This window comes from Galleria mellonella, unplaced genomic scaffold, assembly GCF_026898425.1.
Source record: "Galleria mellonella isolate WM207_F2 unplaced genomic scaffold, CSIRO_AGI_GalMel_v1 utg63, whole genome shotgun sequence".
In the NCBI taxonomy this organism is placed as follows: Eukaryota; Metazoa; Arthropoda; class Insecta; order Lepidoptera; family Pyralidae; genus Galleria; species Galleria mellonella.
Genome location: NW_026442130.1, coordinates 7,398,980 through 7,399,746, shown reverse-complemented (window position 1 = coordinate 7,399,746; position 767 = coordinate 7,398,980).

The following is a 767-nucleotide window of genomic DNA, read 5'->3' as shown; positions in this document are numbered from 1 at the left end:
AGTTTGAGTTGCCATATATTAAATTTAATAATGTGAAATAGATTTTTTTTATTAGGATTTAAAAATTTGAACAATAAACTGATTGAATAACTGCCATAAATGGTAATGATTAAAATATGCATTATTCCAAATCTATGCATGAAACCTGGCTAATGTTCTTGTTATATGTATAGATATTTCTTTAATTTTATATATTAATTAATTATAATAAAAATGTAAAATCTTCAAATATTACGATTTATTTTAAATATTTATGAGTAAAATTAGACAAACACCAAATAAATTTAAGAAACATAATTTTTTTTAAATATTTATTATACATTTGAAAAAATAACAAAAAAACTGTTTAGTTTTAGAAGAAAAGACAAGAGAAAACTGCAAAGTGCTTAAGATGTTACTAGAGATCTTAAATATTTTAATATGATAATATTTATTATTGTTCTAAATATTGCATTAAAATATGTAATTGTGAAAGTTTTGTATTAAATCCACGTAATCACGAGTTACTATATTTAATTATTTTTACTAATGTCTAATTAATAATAATGTGAATAAAAAATTGCATTTTTAAACTAAAAAATATTTAGAAATTGTTATTCTCCATAACGCTTAATATTTTTATTTAATTTTTTTCTCATTTATTTAAAATAGCTACGTAATAATTTCTTTTAAAGATTGAATAAGAAAAATAAATATCAAATGAAAAAAAATATTATACAAACATAAATATCTAGTTGCCACCGGTTACCTACTGTCCTTTATCTATG